Below are 24,727 nucleotides of genomic sequence, written 5' to 3'. Positions count from 1 at the left end.
ATAAATAGTCTCGGGGAAAAAATAATCTAGTGATAAAATTTTAATATCTTGTTTGGTTGTCAAGTTTGGAATAAGAGATCCCACCATGTGGTGGGATAACTTATCCATAATAACTAATTCCAGGATAATTAATTATAAGATAACTTGTTCCCAACAAAACAACCTTGTAACTCTCATGATCATTAATTTCTTGTAACTTATATGACTATTCGTACGTTTCTTATAATTTATAATTTATGTAATTTCTATCACACTCATCTACCCACATTACTACTCTTCCTTCTATCCATTGATTACATGGAAGACTTTTTCATTTATAAATAATGATGCATCTTCCTTTGTGTCGAAGAGGAGATGAAATATGTTAAGTGTGAAAAAATATTGTAGTATGTAGTAGTGAAAGAGAGAGTTGAGACAAAGTCGTTTGGATTGACTGAAAAAATATCTTTTAAGTCAAAAAATAAAAAGTCAAACTTAAATGACTTATAAGTTAAAAAATAAAAAGTAGGGAGAGTACTACTTTTGATTTTTTAACTTATTTTAAGTCATTTTTAAATTTGTCAAACACTCTCATAAGCTAAAAATGACTCAAACCTTGACCAACTTTTAAGCCAATCCAAATAGACTTTAAGTTTTCAACTATATTAACTATATAAAAGAGAGTATTTATATATTGAAGGAAGGTATTCTTATGTGGAGTTTTGAACTCTTCAACTAATCCAGAATTGTTTGAGTTGTCCAACGTTGTTGTATCCTAGAGGGGACAAGTCAAGAGATATACTGCTGGATCGGTGTAGATTATGCCGTAATGGGTTTGAATCTTCCTAAAAAAAATGAGATATTCGTGCCTCAGCCTGAATATAATTTTTTTATTTAGTTTTGTCACTTTTATTTTTCAACTATAATTTATTATATTTGTGGTATATTAAACCAACATTTTTAGATAGGTCTCATCCGAGTATTGCTAGTCTAGTGATTTTTTATTCAAATATCACAAATTGAATTGAAGGAAAGTATAAATGTTAGCTATTTTAAATTTATTTTCTAGTATTTGATACCCTCATTGCTCACTTTTACTTGTCAAGTTTTACTTCTTGAGAGTGAAAAAAAATATTTTAATGTTTTAATATATATTTTTCCATCATATTAATATGAAAAAGGATTACAATTCATAATATTTTTTTATAGAGTTTTTGAATATTTAATTTAATTTTTATTAATCAAATTTATACTTATAAAGCAACACACGACAAATAAAAATAAAAAAAAGAGTGTAAGAGCCCGTTTGAATGGGCTTTAAGTGGTCAAAACCAACTTAAAACCCTTTTTTAGTTTTTGGACAAGTTTGCCTAATGTTAACTTTAAGCCATAAAGTTCTTAAAGTCAGTCAAAATGAAAAGTTAGGATTTCTAACTTTTTTTTTCTAAATGCTTAAAGTCATTTTCTTTGACCATGGAAATTACTTTTATATCCCTTATATTTTAATTAAATTTTTAAAGTACCTTTTTATTCTTTTAACCCTAAAATTCACATCATTTTTCTTATTTAAACACTTTTATCCAAACACTCAACTGCTTATTTATAAAAATAACTTTTAGCACTTTAAAGTTCTAAAAACAATTCATACATAAAAGTTATTTTTTTAAGCATATCCAAACGAGTTTTAAGTAAATAGAAATTATTGTGTCAAAAGTACTATTTTTGTCTACAATAAAAGCAAACACGAAGGGAAAGGGTAAAGTATTTGTAGCATTGGACCCACTGTACTTTTAAAATTGTAGATTCATGTCGTCTATTATTTATTACAATTTTTGCTTGGCAAATAAATTGTATATTGATATTCTACATCCGCCTCCGGTAATAATTAATATAAAATATTATTTATATAAATTATTTTTCTTACTTTGAATAACATAAAATAAAAAATAAAAAGACGTACCAAACTCACCCTTTATTCTTGATTTGGTATGTACTGCTTCTCCCTTCATTGCAATTTAAGCTTATTTTTGGATATGTGATATAAAATTATGATTTAAATTCAATTTTGAATATGCGATTTTAAATTTTAAATTTTAAAAAAAAATAATATGATTTAGGATTTCAAAATTTTAAAAATATAAATTTATCCCATAAATTTAAATTTTATAAAAAAAATACATTATTTAAATTTTGCCAAAAAGAATCATGCTCGATGTAAAGAGATTGTTCGTATCATGTGAAAGAATTATATTAAAACATAATTAATTACTATTATTGTTAGTGAATCTTTATAAAATATGTATATTTAGAAGTTTATAATCACAAATATTTATTTATAAAGAGAACATGGAGAAATACGATTTATCAACTCGTCTTAGTAGATTTCGGTATTTTGTTTATGAATTATGATTTGTTCATTTGGTATTGTGTAGTCACAAAAATTTATTTATAAAAAATTCAAATTGCATGTTAAAAAAAAACTTCAAGTTCAAAGAAATCATGATTTCAAATTATAATTTTATATCGCATGTTCAAACGAGTCCTTATATTTTAATTTGTTTGGATAAAAAATTTAAGAAATAAAGAAAAAATTTTGAATCTTGAGACCTTAAATTAAGAATATGTATAGTCCTTTAAATTTCTGGTCTTAAACTTGTCAGGTAGTATGTTTTAATTGAAAAACTTACTAAATATAGAAAGTGACAATTTTTTGATAAATCAAAAAAGGAAAGTAAAACATTTAAATTAGGATGGAGGAAGTACTTTTTCCATTTCATATTACTGGTTTGGTTGACAAGACACACCCTTAAGAAAAAATTAATTAGTGTTATATTTTACTACTAAACTAATTTTATTATTAATGATACTTTAAAACTCTAAATTTGAATTGCATATTTTATTAATGCACACACTCTTGTCAATCTGTGTACACTCTACCCTCTTCAGATTCAATTTGTGAAATTTAACTAGATATGTTGTTGTTGTTGAACTCTAAATTTGGTTATTATTTTTATTTTATGTAGTTATTTAAGATTAAGAGTAGTGTGAAAAAAAAACAATTAAAACTGTCATAATTTGCTAAAATGAACAAGTGAAATGGAACATCCATTTTTATAAGCATAATACATAAATTGGACCCTTAACTTGGATTCGAATTATAAGTTTGTCCTTTAACTTTGATAGTGCACAAGTAAGCACTTAAACTATCCAACACTTAAACAAAAAAAACACTCGGATCCTACCTGACAAAATGTGTGAAAAACATCTAAGTTACGCGTTTCAAAGGTAAAATTGAAGGTCCTAACAGTAAAAGAAATATTGAAAAGACAATTATATCCTTAATCAATCCTTTTTATGTATATATCTTTATTTTTAAATTAAATTTTCAATTTATTCTTTTTTTAATTTCTCCAACAACTATTTCTAGCACTATTTGCTGCTCATTGCTAATGCAAGTGGCATTTAACTATTTTTTTGTTATTGTGAAAAAAGTTATAATGAAAATTTCTTGAACTATAAATAATCTAGATCGGAATGTAATTTGTTTGATTTATTATTGTCAAAGTTAAAGGCATTTTAAAAATTTACGTGTATTTATTTTAATTAGGTGGTAGCCACTGAGTGTCTTATAGTAATCCACATCAGAGCGTTTGCATATCACGCCTTTGGGCTACAATAGTTGAGTGGTTTTAGATTTAAGTGTTGGATAGTCAAAGTGGAATATGAGAATCTTTTTCATTGAATTGAAAGAATTTTCTATTGACTGGAAGATCAATGGGCGAAAGCCTGATGGAGCAATGTTGCGTGGAGGTAGAAGGCCCCTTTAGGCGAAGTAAATTAATCCAAGGTTAAGTAAGTTAAGTAAGATAAATCCGAGTGCTTAATAAGCCAGTCGAGAAGAAATTTCATCAGTAGATTGAACGGTAGATAAATGATCAGAGGATGAGAGGGGTAGAGGTTGTAACAATCCAAACGATCCCACTACATCAGGACCCTTTCGACGTTGCACAAAAGCCATTACTTTACGTTCAACCAACACTAAAAAGGCTGAAAAATCTTTCTTTTTCGAAATATTTATTCCACCTTTGCACGAGTAAGAAATCGATGTATTTACACCTAACTCTTTGCCTACTTGTTCACTGTCAAAGTTAGGTTATTTTTAAAATCTACGTGTATTTATTTTAATTAGGTGGCAGTCACTGAGTGGCTCAGTAATCCACGTCGGAGCGTCTGCTTGTCACGCGTTTGAGATGCAATATTTGAGTATTTTTTTGTTTAAATGTTGGATATAATTAAATTGTCTACTTGTTCACTGTCAAAGTTAAAACTAAAAGTTATAACTTGGATCCCAGTTAAGGGTCTTATTTATGTATTATGTCATTTTTATATAGATGTCAAATAAAATAAAATGAGGACATACTCCCTCTAGTTCATATAAAGTGAATTATTAAGAATATGACAAATCCTTTGAGAAAAGTATTTAAGGACATAAATAAAAAAGTTATTTTATACTATAATTTTTTTTTATTATCATTATCAAACTACTCTCTTAAAAAATATAAAAATAATCAAGAACCTTAAGTATAAATAAAAAATTTCAATAATTATTATAAATTTTAAATAATTTATTTATTTGAAACTATTAAAAATATTTCGATAATTCAGTTAATATATGGACAGAAAATGTATTATTTAGGTGAATAGAAGTTTGTAGGGTAAGAGATGTGTGTGATAGAAAAGGGGCCCCTTGTGGTTGGAAGAGACGTGAATTACTGAGCAACCTTTATGGATAATCATTGTAGGTTGATTACCTAATGAGAAATGCAAATGCCTAACATTTCAAATATGTTGTGCTATCGTTTATAAAAATATATAATTTGTAATAGTATAAAAAATAATAATTAGGCAGTCAAAACTCAAAATGTACAAGTAATAAACACCTTTCTTAATAGAGTCCTTGAAGATAAGGTTTACACTCAATTAATTTTTTAGTCCCCCTAACAAGGTTGTCCCTCTAATAAGGTTCTGATTTTCAATTAAATTTCTTTAAAAGTTATATACGTGAATTTCTAGCACGAGACTAACGTCATTTAAGGTGGTTCAATGGATCAATATTCATTCACAAATCTTATAGTAAAATTAAGATCGATCAACCTTAAAATCTTATTTGTGTATAAATAGAGTTGTCCGAAACGCCATCAATTCGATCTATCTATGAATTTTCTCTATTTCATTTTTCATTTTTTTTTTTTGATAAGTATAATTTATACACCATTAATATAATGATTTGTCGAATATTTGATAAATTTATGCCTAGGGGTGGGCAAAGGGTGAATTGAATTGGATTTGGACGGATTGAATATGGATTAAGTTAAAAATTAAAAGTTAAGAATTTGTGATTGAATATTGATAATTTCTTACTTAAATATACTTTTAAATCATCACTTCAATATTGTTCAAATTGAAAATTTGTATTTGTAAATATAAAGCCGAACAAATTTTGACAGCTTGTGGATGATCATTCAAATTTTATCTTTATTTTAAAAAGTTATACAAATATAACCTTAGAAACTTTATACAAATATAACCTTAGAAACTAACAAAACATTAGATTGTTTGTAACAGCTACAAAATTTTACACATAATTTAACACTCTTGTATAAATTTGTAAATCATACTCTAAAAAGTCAATAAATTATAAAAAATTAATATTTACTAAATAATTATTGCAAAACGAAATAACCGGTGATATTTTGGGAATTAAAAGGAAAGGGCCCTCCTTTTTTGGGGTTGGGCTTTTATTTTGATGTGGACCAATGGGCCGAAGGTGTACAACAGAGTGGGGTAGAATTGGGCCTCAGGTGCTAACTTTGAGGAAGAATTTTCCTTCAATATATAATTGTTCTTTTATTTATTTATTTTTGAAATAATTTTGGAGATCTTCCTCCGGATTTCGCTTTTTAAATGTTAATAGCCCATTTGATCAAGCTTATTTTTACTCGAAAATGCTTAATTTTTAAAAGGGTAAATCACCTAAATGTACAATATTCAAAAAATATTTACCACATAGAGCAACATAATTATTTTAACCATATATAGCAAATTGTTTGAATTAAATTAAGTACAATTTTATTTTTCTAAAATTCTCACCCGCTATTTTCTCTTCTCCTGTTTCTCTCCAACTTTGCTACACTAATATTCTCTCCAATCTTCTCACCCATAATTTTCTCCAAAATTAAGGCAATACTTAGAGCCCGTTTGGATTGGCTTTAAGTTGGTCAAAACCAACTTAAAACCCCTTTTCAGCTTTTGGACGTGTTTGCTTAATGCTAACTTTAAGCCAGAAAGTTCTTAAAGTCAGTCAAAAATAAAAAGTTAGGATTCCTAACTTTTTTTTAAAGTGCTTAAAGTCATTTTCTTTGACCATGAAAATTACTTTTATATTCCTTATATTTTAACTAAATTTCCAAACTACCCTTTTTATTCTTTTAACCCTAAAATTCATATAATTTTCCTCATTTAAGCACTTTTATCCAAACACTCAACTGCTTATTTATAAAAATAACTTCCAGCACTTTAAAGTACTAAAAGCATTTCATACATAAAAGTTACTTTTTAAGACCATCCAAACGGGCTCTTAGCTTCATAGCTCTCAACCACGACTTTCTACAACATTTGTACTCCAATTTTGGAATTAAGTGATGTGTATTCGGTGGTTATTGCAGAAGAATGGCAAAATTTAGGTGAATGCAGTTTTGAATCAACTGAAGAATTGTGATTTCTGAGTAGAGATCTGTGACTCCTTAAAGGTTTGAATGGTTGAATGTTTAATTGTTTGAAGGTTTGAATTAGATTGCATACCTAATTCATTAGCGATACACGATTTGTATTCAGTTGTGATTCAATATGAAAGTTTATTTTTATTTCTACGTTTATCACAATTACTTGTTTACTTGTTTATGTGTGTGTAATATAGTTTTTGTTCAAGTTTAATTTATTTTTTGGCCTACAGATCGCTGAAGGTTGGTTTCATTAGATACAAATTTCATTCATGTCTAATTCTCTTCTAATTCAAGTTTAATGTGTATGTAATACATTTGTTGTTCAAGTTTAATTCATTTTTGTGGCCTACAGATCACTGAAGGTTGGTTTTGTTAGCTACATATTTCATTCGTGTCTAATTCTCTTCTAATTGAAGTTTAATGTGTGTGTAATACCTTTGTTGTTCAAGTTTAATTCATTTATGTAGCCTACAGATCACTGAAGGCTGGTTTCATTAGCACAGGTTTATTCGTATCTAATTATCTTCTAATTCAAGTTTAATGTGTGTGTAATACATTTATTGTTCAAGTTTAATTATTTTTTATGGCCTACAGATCATTGAAGGCTGGTTTTATTAGCTACATGTTTCGTTCGTGTTTAATTTTCTAATTTTTTTCTAATTCAACAAAAAAATATGCAGGAGAAAAACATGGCTAATATGGCTGCGCTGCTTTACTTCAATTGCCGATGGGATTCTAACAACAAGTATATTAATTACTTGGCAGATGATGTGTTGATAAATACCGATTCAACATTTGCTAGCCTCATTTTTGTGATTGTTGCTCAATTGTCAATAGACACATCAACAAGTAAAATTGAAATCAGATATAAGATTGATGAAAGGTCTCCTCCAATTCAAATTCATAACGATATGGGAGTAAAAATGTATATTGAAATCAAAAAGGAACATAAAGATATGTCAAAATATTCTTTATGTGTCACATCAACTGAATCGGTCAACTTGGAGAGTGATTCCACCTTAATTCCACTATTATGTTCAAACACTTCAGAAGACATATGGATTACACATAATTCATACTTTTCTAATGTATTTAGTGGTATCGGTGATGCGCTAGAGTTAATTAGTTTTGGATCATGTGAGGAAGTCGATGAGCAAGAAGAAATACAACCAAACATCATTATTAACCCCAATCAATCATTTTTTGAGAGATATCAAGTTTACAAAAATAAATATGTCCTTACCAGTGCACTAAAAAGACATTCCATTCTTAAACACTTCGAATTCAAGATATTGAGATCAAGCTCAACATGGTAAGACTCAAATTCAAGTTAGTTTATACTATTGATTGTTTATTGATAATTCTTTTTAACAACTATTCAATACAATGCCTCAGAGAAAACTGTAGTTGGAATTTACGCTCTTCAAGCGTGAATAAATCTCAAATGTTCGCTATTAGATATTTTGAAAGCGAACACACGTGTTTGTTGCTACATAATTCATTGTCGGAAAGACAAGCAACAAAGACAGTTATTGAGAGTATTATTGTTGCCAAATGTATTGATCCAGATGCCAACTACACACTAAGAGATATACAAAATGACATGTTACAGAAATATGGTGTGCGGCTCACATATATGCAAGCTTGGAGAGCTAAAGAAAAAGCTCTTGAATTAGTCCGAGGTGATCCAGCTCAATCATATGCAAAGTTGCCAAGTTACTTTCACATACTAGAGGCAACTTACCCTGATTCTTATATAAGATTGCATAAATCAGAGGATGACCATTTTCTATATGCTTTGTAGCTTTGTTTACATCGATAGAAGGATGGGAGTATTGTAGACCAATTGTAGTTGTTGATAAAACTTTTCTAAAAAGAGTATACAAAGGGACAATGCTAACAGCTAATACCTTAGATGCAATAGGTGAGACTTTTCGAATACAATACTAATGCATTGTAACTCAATGCATTCTCTTCTCAAGGAAATGGACACATCTGTAATTCTGTGTTCCAAGCTTTTTTTTTTGTTATGGAACATTCAGTATTATATGCTATGCAGTTATTGCTGTCTTACTAAATTGCAATAGACATTCCGTCATCCTCCTTGCCTCTGCTCATTATCTAAGTTATCTATTTGATGCCCCATTAAGGCATTAACTTTGTAATGCCTAATAGGGAACTGGAGCATAGTTCTTTATATTCTAGGGTAGGAGGTATTGCAGGCAGATGCCCAATACAGGCTTCCTTGAACTAGTAGAAACTGGTGATCCCCTTACTATAGATGCTAAAAAAACACACTATAATTTTGTTAATGATGGAGACCAAAGAGGAAAAAATGCCTTATAAGCCAATCGACCAAATAGAGTCTTGGGGACCTCAAATCAGGAGGAAAAAGATTGATCAATTGCATAGTTTGAAATTTAATGGTTTGCCATCTCTTCTTGTGGAGAAATGCATGTTGTCTGTTTCTCTAGTCGCATTATGAAGTCCAGAGTACCCTACTAGCTATGCACTCTGCATGAACCAACATATATTTAGTTGATGAATTATGAGAAGCATAACGTTTTCTTGCTCTCATGACTGCTTCTATAAATGAAATTCTAATTTGTATTGAAAGTCTGCACAAATTATTAAAAGTGTATTACACATGAAACAAAAATGTATTAAATATTATACCTGATGCAGGGAGTATACTGCCGCTTGCTTATGCCATTGTTGATTCAAAGAATGATGCATCTTGGAGGTGGTTTTTTGAATAATTTAGAGAGACATTTGGTCAAAGATCAGAGATGTGTATCATTTCGGATAGACATGCAAGCATTATTAAGGCAACTTCAACTGTCTATGACGAAATACCTTATTTTGCGTGTATATGGCACTTGTTGCAAAACATAATGAAAAACTTCAGAACGAGTCAGCAAAAGGTAACGAAGTTGTTCTACTCTATGGCAAAAACATACACCACGGTAGAGTTTAATCAACATATGACAATTGTTGAAAATATAGACAAGAAGATTAAAGACTACTTACTGAATATTAGATACAACAAATGGTCACGTGTTCATGCTCAGGTAAATAAGACTTGGATGATGACATCAAACATTGCAGAATCAGTCAATTCAAGAACAAGACATGCCAAAGTTCTTACAATCTTGCACGTGAGACTGTAAGAACAATAACAGGTCAAAGGCAATATTTTCAGGATTTTACCTTGGAAAAAAGTATGAAAAAATTCTACAACGTAACAAAACTGCATCGAAGAAATTAAGAGTATGGTATCTGTAAATTTTTTTTGCTAATATTTTTTCTTCTGATTCACATGTAATATCTCTCTTGCTTATATTTCTTCTTATTTTTCATAGGTTATGGAGACAAATGAATATGTGTATATAGTACTTGATGGCATTACACGATTCACGGTATGTCTTCAACAACGTACATGCACATGTGGGAGATTTCAATTGGATGAGCTGCCATGTCCACATGCTTTGGCTGTTTTAACAACAAAACACACTGGTTATGAAAAATATTGCTCTGATTACTACACAAAATGAAATTTATTCTGGACATACCAGTTTCACTTGAATTCCCTCCCTGATGAAAGCACCTGAAATATACCAACACATGTTCTTGAAGAGGTTGTACTTCTACCACTTGAAAAGAGACCTCCTGGGAGGCCAAAATATAAAAGACATACGCAATTGAGAGGAGATGGATTCAAAAAATTAAAAATAACATGCATCAATTGTGGACAACAAGGTCACAACAAGAAGACTTGCAAGAATGTTAGGCCTTTGGATTAAGAATAAAGAATGACATTTGAAATAAAGAATAAACTCTGTTTGTTTTAGGTCATTAGTTTGCTACAAGAATTCATTTTTAGTTCAAGTTTAATTCATTTTTTGTGGTCTATAGATCACTGAATGTTTTTCATTAGCTACAATTTTCATTCGTATCTAATTCTCTTCTAATTCAACTTTAGTGTGTATGTAATTCATTTTTAGTTCAAGTCTACTTTATTTTTGTGTTTTTATAGATTACTGAAGGTTTTTTCATTAGCTACACTATTTATTCGTGTCTAATTCTATTCTAATTCAACTTTAATATGTATGTAATTTATTTTTCATTCAAGTTTAATTCATTTTTCATTCAAGTTTAATTCATTTTTCATTCAAGTTTAATTTATAATGCAGGTTTCAGTTTGATAACACTACTGAAACACATCACTGAAGGCTTTTTCATTAGCTACAATTTTCATTCGTGTCTAATTCTCTTCTAATTCAACTTTAGTGTGTATGTAATTCATTTTTGTGTTTCTATAGATCACTGAAGGCTTTTTCATTAGCTACACTTTTCATTCGTGTCTAATTCTATTTTAATTCAACTTTAATATATATGTAATTTATTTTTTTATTCAAGTTTAATTCCTTTTTCATTCAAGTTTAATTCATAATGCAGATTTAAGTTAGATAACACTACTGCAACACTTTAACATCAACATAACTATGTATTGCATTATAAAAAAAGAAGAAGATATATTTTACATGAACAAAAAACTATATTAAAAGTGTATTTTACATGAATAAAAATCATCTTAAAAAAGATAACACAAAACAATCTTTAAAATCTAACTAATACATCAGCTATAAACTGTTTGTAAACAACATAGTTTTCATAGACATTTTAACTAATATAACTACATTTATTTATTTATGTGGTCTTTCATCTTCACTTTGAAGGTTATTCTTTTGTTTCTTCACTGCATATTCCCATAGTAGAGCCCAAACCTCTTTCGGAGACTATCTGCACTTAGTTGTTGATTTGCAATGTCCTGACCATTGCTCACTAACTCCGCAATTACAGCCAAAAAAACTCCACAATTCCTACAAAATTTAACATATAAAATCATTATAAACATACTATTGAGTATAATAAGACCAATACAAAAAATAGTATTTATTTGATAAACAATTAAACTTACAATGAATCTTCTTGTTGTCTAGGAATCCCTTCAGTTATGAACTTAGATTCAATGAGCTCAAACTCATTTTTTCCATTGTATTTAGGTGATTTCTTTAATTCAGGACGCTTATCATAGAACTTAACCACACTCAAGTAGTATGGTAAAACTGATGAAATGCCAGCAATATTTTGAGTTAGAAAATTCACCCCCCTCTAGCCGAAAATGAATCATACACCTTCAAACACCTTTCAACAATATCAAACACAACAAAAATCCAATAATAACCCTCTTTAATGTTTACTGGAAAGAGAACATAATCCACTTTGTCCCATGGGGTGCTTGCAAACAAACGGCGTCCGCATATATACTTAACAATAACATCCGAAGCTTTGATTCCAAATTTCTTATTATTTTAATGAGCTTCATAAAGTTGAAAATAAGATTGAACAATCTTTGTCTTGAATAGACAATCAGTAGTTGTAAATCGAACATTATTGTTGGTTTCATACTTCCCCTTCTTTCTAATATAATAAAAAATGACGTCAAGATGCTGCAAAAGATTAAAAATGATGTCAAGTGTTAGATAATACTTCAAATATGTAGCAAGTGTCAGTTAATTCAGTGAGCTCATTAAAGCTTGTCTAAAAAAATGGGAGAAGAAGTTGATTCAGAAAAATGAGAGTGTTCAACTGGAGTTTACATAACTAACCTTAGGGGTGGGCGTTCGGTATTCGGTTTGGTATTTTTAAAATTTGAGTTCGATAATTCGGTAATCGGTAATTCAAAGTATATACCAAATACCGAACTTTCAAACTTTGGTTCGGTAATTCGGTAATCGGTAAATCAAAGTTTTGTTCGGTACGGTATTTGGTAATACCATATTGAAGTCGAAGTCCACACGAAATATGTTAGTACATCATATTCACAATAACAACAATAAAAGATGTAAAGATTTTTAATAACAAACTGAGTTTGTGTCAGTAAGTTCCAAGGTTTCTCAACCTCCACTAGTTGGAGTTTCTTAGTTAAGTATGAATAACAAATTCCATGGGCAGCAGCCAACATAGTGCACAAAGCATCCTGTATTAGCATTTAGCGAGGCCCTACTCCACCAATCGATTTAATCCTCCTCCTCTTACTCTCATTCATGAACCCGGAAAAAAATTTGCAAAGAGAGGTGAAAGATACTCAGACAAATAGCAGTATGTCCAAAAGACAACATTCTTTTCTCACCTCACTATGAAAGCAAAATAGTAACAAGGTGCAAATGGGAAAGGGAAGTAACAGAGAAAAACGATTAAAAGTATATTCAAGAAAAGAGATATCGCTTGCATGATAAAATATAAGAATATCAGTTTCAGGGCTATACTCTCGGAATTCACTGATATCCCATCAGCTAACATAAACAGCAAACCAATTAGAGAACTGATTGAGGCCTAAGTGAAATCACTTCCAATGTACAGTTGAAGAAACTAAATACTTTACAATATTTTACATGTAGTGTAGTCAGCAAGATCAATTTAACATATGTTTTGTGCATAAAGATCTATCCTTTATACCTGAAAAGTCAAAAGATTATACATCTTTGTTTTCTTGAAATTTGAAGGACACAAGATTAAAAATGAAAAGAAGGATATATCACAAGATTAGGTGACAAGCTCCACAGAAAGGACAAGCTCCTGGAGTTGCCTGTCTTTGTATCACCCTCTCATCTTCATCACATACAAATACCAAACACATTTTTTGGGCACTAATTATCCGATCCTGACTTTCTATACTATTGGTAATAAAGAAACTTTAGATCACTAGGAAGTAATTGAGATATGGCAGAACAGAGTCACAAAGGTGTTTCTCATTCTCTTTTGTTCTGTTAGTATTCTCACATTAGCACTGAAAATTGTTCATTACATATCGACTACTTCAATTGTCAAAAATCATTTCAGCTCAATTGAAACAGGAACTGCTATCTGAGTTAATGTTCCCCTTAAATGTGCAATCACAGAAAGAAAAGCCAGCCTTCCCTTAGTTTTGTGTCAACTTTCTTTATAACTATTTGTTTTATTGGAAAGATAATATCTAGTTTCTTTACTGTTGGAAAGACCCAAAAAAAGAGAAAAAAGATGAAGAAGATGAAAGTAGAATATTAGAAACAAGTACAAGAATGTCACATACCAGTTTATCGCTTGCATGATAAAATACACACCCAATGCTGCTATAAATCAGCAGAGAGTGTTGGCAACTTTGACGAGTGATCCATAACTAATCCAAAAACTGCTTTCACTTCCACAGATAAACTTCAGAACATCCATAGCTTCAGAACATCCACAGGTAAACTTCAGAACATCCACAGGTAAACTTCAGAAGATCCACAAGTAAACTTCAGAACTTCTACAGCCCACAAGTAAACTTCAGAACTACCACAGACCACAGTTAAACTTCAGAACTTCCATAGTTCTCAGCTTGAACAATTCAGTCAATTCCAAGTTGATATGTTGATATGCGATTACAAATTAAGAATGAGGGAATCTTTTGATATATCAATATCATCCATAGCTAAAAAGAATTTAAAACGTGTCAATAATTAAACTAAGTAAAAAAATATAAAAATAAAATACAAAAACTGAAAAACATACCAAGTTCAAGTTTCATAAGATCATTAAAATCTTCTTCAATATTTATGGGATAAGGCTCATTTCGACGTCAATCTTGAAGACAAATAACAGCTTGCACCAATTTTGGAGTCAAAGAACTCCTAAATGAATCAAGAGTACGGCCCCCGGTGCTAAAGGTACATTCCGATGCCACACTAGAAATTGGAATTGTCAACACATCACGAGCCATCTCGGAAAGAATTTTATATCTAGGAGAATGAGCTTTCCACCACGACAAGATATCAAAATTGTCGTCATCATCATTCGGCTCTAGTTCTTCACTAAGATACTTTTCCAACTCCGACTTACCACCCAAACCTGTACCATCTTGTTTGTTCCTCTTCATTTGGATCTTATTTCTCACTTTTGTTGATTTTGTGCTATTGTTAGATATAGATAAATCCGATGTCTGACCCGATAAATCAAAAAGAGAAGATGAGCGTCGAGATGCATTAAAGAATTTTGCTACATACTCTTCAAACATAGATTTCATGTAAGTCACCATTTCATCTTTTATTTCATTCCCTTTATCATCTCCAATTATATCCTCAAGTGCGTCGCCAACATACTCAAGTTTGTTACGTGGATCTAAGATAGAGGCAATAAAAACACTTTATTCATTTTTTCAGGAGCACCCCAATACTTGACAAACTTTTCTTTCATTTTTTCTCCCATTTTTGCCAAAAAAGGATGATTGTCTTCCATACACTCTCTTAAATGATTGTGAAGCTCAACTATATCTTCAAAGTGACCATTAGAAGTGACGTAGAGTGAACCTGAAACCTTCTTAGTTAGATCATAAAACCTTTTAAGAAATATTATCATATTTCTCACCTTTTGCCAATCATCACTTTCAAGTACACCTGCAACACTTCCATCTTCACAAACATGATTAGCAAGATAAGTTGACAATCCACCATCTTCAAGATCAAACCTATCAAATGCACTCTCAAAATATTGTGCAGCATCCAACATCAAGTAGGTCGAATTCCACCGGATTAAAAAATCTAAACATAATAACTTCTTACTGTCTATATTTTTTAGTTCACAATATTCCGCAAATTTTCTAATTCTTGTGGCAGATTGTCTAACATATTTTACCATTTGCCTAACACGTTTGATAGATGGACCAACTTCTTTCATGCCATCTTGCACAATAAGATTCAAAATGTGAGCCATACATCTCACGTGAAGATGGTTGCCACATTTCATGTTAGATCCCCAATTAACCATTTGTTTGTGTAACTCTTTCACCATGACATCATTAGAAGAAGCATTATCTACAGTTATAGTGATTATTTTCTCCAATTTCCAATCAAGCAAACACTTACTAATACAACGGGCCATTTCATCACCCTTATGACTAGTAACAACCTGAAAGTTTAAAATTCGTTTATGCAAAAGCCAATCACTATCAATAAAGTGTACTATCAAACACATATAATTTATTCTCTGTATAGAAGTCCATGTGTCGGTGGTTAGACAAACTCTCGGTGATGTTTCTTTCAAATACTTCATAAACTTTTGTCTCTCTTCACCAAAAACTACATAACAATCCCTAGTCACTGTTCTACGGGAGGGAACTCGGAATAAAGGTTGGGTTTTTTTCATAAACTTCTTAAAACCTTCCTTTTCAACAAAACGAAAAGGAAGCTCATTAAGGATTAACATCTCAATTAAAGACCTTCGAGATACCTCTTGATCAAAAGTCCAAATTGTCCCATCACGCATTTCACCTTCTAATGGAAAGTTTAAATTTGATTGTTTATACTTAGAATTGGAAGTGTTAACCTTATTTGGATTTTTAGGACAAGTTTTCAAATGTTTATTCAGTCCACTTGTTCCATTTTTAGTTGAATCAGCTAAGAGAACTTTACCACAATGCTTGCACTTTGCTTTATTAATTCCATCTTCTATGAGCTTATCATAATGCGGCCAAGCAGCAGATCTTAGTTCAATAGCTTTCCTCTTCACAGTCACTGATTGTTGTTCAACTTCCGGTGTTGAATCAAGAGACTCAGTAAGAGCCAGAGGTGCGACATTGGTTGTTCGACTTGATTTATCTTCCATCTAAACATAATAGAGATTACAAATGTTATAAGACATAAATTAGAAGTGTAAAACAAAATAAAAAAGAACAGATATCATCTTGCTCACCTCTGAATAGTGAATTCTGATAGAACAATTTGCGCTAAACCTATGTAACAATTTCACAAAAAGATTAGACCTTAGGTTCTATTGATTCTGAAAATTCCACAAGATAGAACAACTTGATAAAATGAGAAGATTTTTTTTTGTTGTTCTGAAAACTGAAAATTATGTCCCACTGGCACTGGATACGATGGTAACATTTTTGGATCAGCAGTTGTGTGCATTCATGTTTAGGATTTAGGCAAAATTGTTGTTTTGATGTACTCGCATGTCTTCTTCATAATATATTATCAAAAGCCCCTTAAATGAAGCATGAGCAGATGAAGATGGTATCAGAAGTTTTAAAAACATCTTTGTAATGTGACGCTGTGACTCAATTTCATCCTTGTAAACACCGTTCGTTTATTTTTTTAAAATGGAATACTTAATATTCTTATACAGTAAAAATCCTATGCAAAAATTAACATTAATCATACAACACCTTTACTGTGTAGGGCGAGCAGAGAAATCTGAAGATGCTACGTCGGCACGTCGCTACCTCTGTGATTTGTGAAGGAGTGAACTGTGAAGCACTGAAAGGCTGAAGCCTGAAAGTTGTGAAGGAGACCAAGGACTGAAGCACTGATTCACTGAAGACTGAAGAGTGACATCGTCAAATGCTCGACATCGCCAATCTTGACGGCAAGTTTTAATATCACTGAAGACGGCAAGACGCTAGCTGCAGCTGGTAGTGGTAGCTGCCTTTGTATTTGTGAATTGTGAATACAAGTATACAACTAGGGGTGGGCGTTCACTTAGGGAGTTAGGGTTACTTAGGATTTTATTTGGGTTTGGACCTAAACATTTATCGATAATGGGCCTTTTGCCCTTTTCTACACTCCTTTAGGCTTTAGCCCAACAGAATATATCAATATAATGGGCTGCTAATTCTCATTTAAATTCGGTATTTGGTATATCCCGAATACCGAACGGTATAAACATAAATATCGAATACCGAACCCGAATACCGAAAATATGATTTTTGGTACCGAATATCGAACTGAATTACCGAATACTGAAATACCAAAGTAGCCGATTCGGTTCGATAATTCGGTTTTCGGTATTTTATACCCACCCCTAACTAACCTCATCATTCCATGCTTGACCAGAATGTGTCAATTTGAAAAACCATTCTTTTGCTTGTATGTTGCAAACACCTAATTCAAATGCTGGCTTGAGGACATTAACAACATCTGGATACAATTTCTTTCCCTTTTAAAGCATAAAAAAAATTAAAATTTTCAGTCAGTTAACTCATTTAAAACTAAAGAAATTTTTTGACATATAAAATAATAAAATAAATAAATTACCTCTTTTTTGTACGTGTATAAAACTATGAAGTGAATGAATCTATCAAATCAGATTCATCATCTACTCCGATTACAAGTGAAAAGGGATGTTTTATCTCAAATATTTGACGTATTACACATAAAGTCCGTCCAGATTCAAAATGTTGTATATAAGGAGATTTAATTGACTTTCCTGGAATTTGTTTTCTTGCACGCTTTTTCGGTGTTGCTTTCTTTTTATTTTTCATCAACAATGACTTTTTTTTTCCTTTTGTTTTTCTCAACAGTGACTTTCTTTCTTAGATATGATGCTTCTGCCTTACGGATATGGGAAAGATTTTCAGTACACAACATGAAGTCATCAAGCGTTTGAGGAGTTTTTTGACAACCCTTTGCCGCATCGACATCAGTAGACGCACCATAATCTAATTCACCTTTGTTAGCTGCACTACTATTAGGTTGCGCCTCAACTGAATTAAGATCAACAGTCTCTTCTCCTATATACAAAATAAATCGTTTAGTAATGCATTAAGGAAGGAGCAAGTAGAGTAATTAGAGATCAAAAAAGTTTATTTGAACTTTCAAAATAAAACTAATACCATTTATATCAGCAACAATATCAGATAAAACTTGTTCAATTGCAATTCCTGCAACATCTTCATTTGTACATAACATGAACAATTTAAACAAAGTTGAATGAAAGTATATGAAATGTGTATTATATTTGTATTAAACTCTTCATTACCAATTTTGCTTTCAGAATTTTCAACAGTAGCAAATTTAACGGAAGCTTTAAACACTTGAGATTTTTCATGCTGAATTAATTCTACAACTTGAGTGTCATGACCTCTTGACACATGTATTGATGCATCAACACAATGAGAAAATGCTGTGTGTAATTAAAATATATTATAAGAAAAATATGTGAATAAAAAATTCAAACTTAAACTACAAGTTAGATAAGTAAAAACTCTAAACAGTAAATAAACTACTAGTTAAGTCCCTGCCAGCAAGCAAAACAAGATATTATAAATGTATTTAAAACATAAAAGAACCTCCATTGAAGTCTAATCCACCCGAAAATGTCTCGCCAGCCTTTTTGTTAGATGATTTCCTGGCTTTTTGAGTAAAAGAACTGTTGATGTCTCTCTTAGCAAACAACAAAGAAATATCCTTTTTTCATTAGCTGTAGATTTCATTCATCTCTAATTATCTTCTAATTCAACTTTAATATGTGTGTAATACATATAGTTTAAAGTTTAATTCATTAACAAAATAGTAAAAATAAGTTTATACCTTTAGAAAATAATATGCATGCCAAGAAAGAACAAACAAACAAAAGTAAGGACCATTTTGTTCCTCTTTATTTCCTTTTATAAGCAAAAACTACAATTGTGTATACAATAGAAGTGATTTATCAAATATCATCTCATACTTAAAGAAAATCCTAGTAAAAATTAAACCAACAATATATACCCAATGTAATCCGACAAGGGTGATGTGTACACAGTCTTACCCCTACCTTTTGAAGATCAAGAGATTGTAATTGATAGACCTTCGGTTTAAATAAAGCAAAAATGATATATTTGAGAAGAATGAATTCATTCCCTCATAGCAGTAATCAAATACTAGATGTGTTGCCTGTGATTTGCACCAAAAAGAACAGAAGCAAAACTAGTGACAATGTTCAGCAAGACTAATAGATATATGTGGCTTCTTTGTGGAGTACAGGCTTGCAACTCGTAAACATGCATAATTTTAACTGAATACAGACCGAGTAGAGCCACATTTCAATCAATTCGTCAATTACGCCTCAGAGCAAAAACTGAATACATTCCTCTATACTCATGATAATAGAATCAGTATATTGTAGAATCTTAATATCATATGAACATGTTCTTTAGAAATATCAGAAGGATGGTTATACAGTCAAACTAGATTCCAACACTATCTTTGAAAACAAAATAAGACAGACCTTTGGTGAAACATCCTAATTATCTTCTAATTCAACTTTAATGTGTGTGTAATACACATTTTAGTTCAAAGTTTAATTCATTTTTGTGGTGTACAGATCAATGAAAAATCTTTTTTCAATTAACTACAGATTTCATTTTCTCTTCTAATTAAACTTTAATGTATGTGTAATACATTTTAGTTCAAAGTTTAATTCATTTATATTTATTTATTTAAAAAAATAAATAAATTGCAACACAAAAGATCTAACAATTCCTGGCAAAACTCCCAACAATCACTGATATAATAAACTTGAGAAAATAAATTTAGACTATAATAAAAGTATCAAATACACAATTTTTTCTTCAACATCTAACACACAAGTTTGAAACAACAACAAACTAAGAAAATACACATAAATAAATTAAAAATACTATCAGTTAAATAATGTATTGGTAGAATGACATATCGGATATAGACTCTCTGGCAGAATCGTATTTTTGCACAATCGATTTTGAGTTTTTGAATTCTTTTCCTGAGCAACTGTAGGTCTCACTTTCTTTGACTGAAATTGAAGAGGTAAATCCTCAAAATCATCATCACTGTCAACAACTTTATTAGATGTCGATGCAATATCAACTCATTTTCTTTTCGATTTAGATTTAGAACTTAACTCAGTGTTTTTTTTACTTCTACCGCCCTTTTTCTTCACATGCATTGCTTGAAAATTTTGATTAACCTCACCACCAACTTCTTCTGGAGATTGATTTGAAGAAATTCCCAAACTAAAAGTAGGTCCGCTATTCACTTCACCACCACCGGTTGAATCAACAATTTGAATTCGTGGGCTTCTTCTAGGAGATTTCTGACCTTCCATTACAATTGTGCACCTAAAACCTACGAATTCCGTTTGAAACAAACAAAAAGATGAAGGAATAAAGAAAGAGTGAAGAAGCCTTAAGAGAAGAGAAAGAGAGAGAGCCAGAAAAATAGAAAAAACCCTAAGAGAAAGAGAGAGATAATGACGCCCTTTTTTCTTTTCCCCAAATAAAAAAGTGTATATAATGTCTTATTTAATTAAAGTATTGTTAGTAATTGTTAAAAATGGTAATAAAATAAAAGTATGTTTAAAAATAATAAATATTTTTTAAAACACATTCAATTAAGTAATTTTTTCTTTTTAAAAAATGATGAGTTTGGCAAAACTGTTGAGAGAAGTGTTTCTGCTTGGGAGAAGCAAAAAGTGTTTTTCGGGAGTAAAAAATATAGTTTTTCTCTAAAAGATTTTTTTTTGAAAAATACTTTTAAGAAAAATACATCTGAGAACACTTTTAAAAAGTTTAGTTAAACACTAATTGCTACTTAAAATATTTTTAAAATTTATTGGCGAAATACACTATTTTCACCAAAAATACTTATTTGAATAAAAACTACTTTTTACAGTAAGCCGATTTTTAAAAAAATGGCCAAATAAGCTATAATTTTTCTTGTCATTTATTTATTACTATTTTTTTTATTTTTTACTTCTCTCGAGGAGCTTTTACCTTTTTTTTTTCTTTGGTAATTCAAACGCACAATCTTAAGATTAAGTGATAGGTTTTCCACTCAAGAGTTGCCAGCTCAAATCCCTGTTGCTACACTTCTTAATTATTATTTTGAAGCAAAAAATATGGGAGCTCATGAGGAGGGTAAATTTAAAAAATAAAATAAAAAAATTACGAGAATTTTTTTCCTCGTAATTTATGATATTGCTCTAAGCTTTTCTTTTGGGTAACGTATTTTCTTTTTACATATTTATTAATATACTAGAATTATGACTTGACTAATTTTCTAATTTGCAATATTGATTTCTTCAAATTAAGTAATTTTATAAATATTTTATTGAGCATGTATATTCTTCACGAATCCAATATCACAGCTGCACAATAAAATGTTTTAGAAAGCTGGGTGGGCTATTGACAATGTTATCTGCACAAATGAGTGGTTACAATTTTTTTTTTTTTGGTTTTTTCCGGTGTTTGGTGTCTGCATTGGAGCTCTAACTAAATTTGAATCGCGCGCTGCAATGTCCATTTAAAGATAACGCTCCCAATAATTTTTTTTTATATTCGAGCAAGACCGAGATCATTAATTAAAGACGGCATAATCCCACCAATCCACCATTGCTGATTGCACCACAACCCAAGTTGGTGAGTGGTTGCAAACTTTACTCGAAAGAAACGAAAACTAAAAGACGACACAATACTTGGAGAAATAAGAAGACAACTAGACAAGTGAACAATGTTTGGCCATGAGATTTTTTTTTTTAAATTATTTTATTTTTATTTAAAAAATAATATTTGGCCATAAAAATTTCTAAAAAAAGAATTCCACTTTTTTCACTTTTACTGCGGGCGTGTGGTCATGAAAATAAAATAAAATCACTTTATTTGGAATATTTGAAATCGGAGTTGAAGTTGAGTTTTACCATACTTTCCGAAAAGAATATTTAGAATTTAAATGTATTTTTTCTAAATATGATTTACATCCTCATTTTCTAAAAACTTAAAAAATCACCAACTTGACTAATTTATCTGAAATATACAATCCAATTTGTTGTAAAAAAAGTAATATCTCAAATAGGTAATCACATAATGTCATAGATTAGATATCATACATACTATTGCATATTTGTTTTTCACTTTGTTTGGAATTTTTGAAGTTGGATAGTTTTCTTTTTCAAATTTTACCCTAAAATGTTTATTTTTATAAAATCAACCCTATTTAAAATATATTTCATGTTTTTCTTACAAAAATATTTAGAATTTTAGAATCAACTGAAAATTTGGTTACTAAATATATTTTATTTAAACTATTTAAAAACTCTTAATATTTAGGAATTTAAAATGACAGACATTCTGCGGAAAAAATGTTGTGTGTTATAGAGGTGAATCTGGTTCATATCCAGGAGCAATTTGATGACATTCTCATTGATGTACTGGGTGAGAAACAGATGTGAAAGTGTATATTGCTGGTGTACATATTACTTTCCAATATTAAAACAATATACTACTATTGTTCATGTTGATGAAATTGAAATTGTAGCATTTTAATAACTATGCATTGCTTCCTCATACCAACTTTAAGGTGGCCATTTTCAATCTTCAACTAACAACTAACAATTTTGCTTCAACTGAAGCAAATTTGTATTTGTATATTCTAACTTCTTTGAAAATCCAATTTATATAATGTAGCGAAATATATTGACGAAAAAAATCAATTTGTATGATGCAACAAGATATATAAATGAAAATTGGCATAGCAACTGAAACTATAACTATGAACGTAATTAGGCAAACTGTAGCTAAGGAACCTAATTATGTTTCAAATCTTTGCTATTTTTAAAAGTTCCTCATGATTTAACTCATTAAATATGGATTAATTAAATATGCTGATTTTATAAATATGAATCGAAAATACTAATCGTAGGAGTGGATTATATGTTATAACTATTCACACCAATATACGTTACCCTATCAAAATAAATATCAGAAGAATTAACTTAAATAACATCTCATTGGGTTGCTTAGACTAAAAAATAACCGGCAAATGTATAATATATATAATTATGTATAATAAATGTATAATATGTGTATGATTGTGTAAAATTTATGTATACCAAATAGAAAACATAAACAGTGAACCCAACCCACTATTTCCTCCGTTCCAAAATAAGTGTCATCTTAGCGAAAAAAATTTAATCCAAAATGTAAGAATTCAAGACAAAAATTTTGTATATTTTTTTAACCATACTCTTATACTTTTCATCTTCTTAATAGTGTTTAATTTTCAAGAGACATTTATTAAATATGAGTAATTTAGTAAACTATATATTATATCTATTGTTTTTTTAATGAAAGCACTAAGATAACACTTATTTTGAAACAAAAAATGTACTTATTATAAAAATTTTGTACTGAAACTGTATACGAGAATAAATTAAATAGGATTATATAGGGTAAGTGCCAAAACAAGTCATTCTAATTAAATCGAATGACACCCATAAAAGCTGAATATAATTTATTTGTTAGGCAGCCAGAATTAGTTGGGCAATAAAGCTAAATAGTCGACGTGCAGACGCTATTCACTATATGCCATGCTTCCCTATAATTTAGAAAAATATGATTTTTAAAGTTGATTAAATTATTGAATGCATTTACTAGGAATTTCATGAGAAACATTACAACTTTTGTGAAAGCAATATCAAACGATGTTCTGAATTCAAGTTGGGTTGCGTATCGGTCGGTTCGGTTCAATTTTGAAGTTTATCAGTTTGACTTATCGGTTATCGGTTTATAGACATGTCAAACTGCTATAGAACCATTGAGATATTGGCTTATCGATTATCGGTTCGATTATCAGTTTAATCGCTGAGATTTGATACAAAAATATCTATTTAAAATCACTTAGAAATATGGTGACAAACCAAATGAACCATGCACATGAGTTGATAAATTGTGATTTGTTCAAAAGCAAATGTAAAACATTATATAATAACCAAGAGTTTGAGACATCAAAAAATAAAAGTATGAAAATTAAACCCTAAGGGAAGGACTTTATATAACGAATGGTAATAAATATAAACTATTAAGTTACTATCGGGTTATCGGTTAACTTATTAAGAAAAAACCTTAAACTGTTAAGAACCAATAACTCAACAATAAGAAAAATTAAAACTATTACCGAAACCTCTAAACCAATAACCCATTACCGATAAATCAATAATTTTTTTCTGATTTGATTTATCGATTTCGATTCGATTTTTAACGGTGCTAAATCCAAGTTGGAGAAGTGACTCCTTTTATTTTAATGGATTAATTACTAGGATTTACTAATGTTTTTAGAGAATTAGGTAAATCTTGATGACCATATACCTATCAT

At 30.2% G+C, this 24,727-nt stretch overlaps 1 pseudogene; it reads right to left on the bottom strand.

Annotated features, from left to right (window-relative positions):
* Positions 1-11,467: 11,467 nt before the first annotated feature.
* LOC129892725 (uncharacterized) lies at positions 11,468-20,684 on the bottom strand (annotated as a pseudogene).
* Between the last annotated feature and the right edge of the window lie 4,043 nt (positions 20,685-24,727).

The sequence above is a fragment of the Solanum dulcamara genome, chromosome 6 (assembly GCF_947179165.1).
Source record: "Solanum dulcamara chromosome 6, daSolDulc1.2, whole genome shotgun sequence".
NCBI classification, from domain to species: Eukaryota; Viridiplantae; Streptophyta; class Magnoliopsida; order Solanales; family Solanaceae; genus Solanum; species Solanum dulcamara.
The sequence above is the reverse complement of the archived record's forward strand: the minus strand, read 5'-3'. Positions and strand labels throughout refer to the sequence as shown.